At 48.2% G+C, this 311-nt stretch overlaps 1 protein-coding gene across 1 annotated transcript in view; it reads right to left on the bottom strand.

The window, feature by feature from the left end:
• The window catches only part of LOC119586819 (serine proteinase stubble-like), a gene marked incomplete at its 5' end in the record, with an annotated part of 16039 nt that overhangs the window by 10283 nt on the left and 5445 nt on the right, over window positions 1-311 (bottom strand).

Genomic DNA, 311 nt, shown 5'->3' with positions numbered 1-311 from the left:
ACGTGCGTACACGGTGTACGTAAGCGAAACGAGGTCAGTCGTATTTTATGCTGACGAGGCAGCTTTGATTCTCATTAGAAGCCGAGATCACAAGTACCTTAACAATCCCCCTCCCCCCGCACACGTGTTCTCATTTGCGCTGACCTTCATGACACGAAAACAATTACGCACACACAAGGAGGGTGTTTATGGGTGTGTGTGGACATGTATGTGTATGGTGGAAGGGGGTGAGGGGAGGGGGGGAGAGGAGTATGTGTATGTACGGATGTATACGATAGTGATAAATTGATGGAGATTGATAGGTAGGTGTA

This window comes from Penaeus monodon, chromosome 22 (genome assembly GCF_015228065.2).
Source record: "Penaeus monodon isolate SGIC_2016 chromosome 22, NSTDA_Pmon_1, whole genome shotgun sequence".
NCBI lineage: Eukaryota > Metazoa > Arthropoda > Malacostraca > Decapoda > Penaeidae > Penaeus > Penaeus monodon.
Note: the sequence above shows the minus strand (reverse complement) of the source record. Positions and strands in the feature narration are given on the sequence as shown.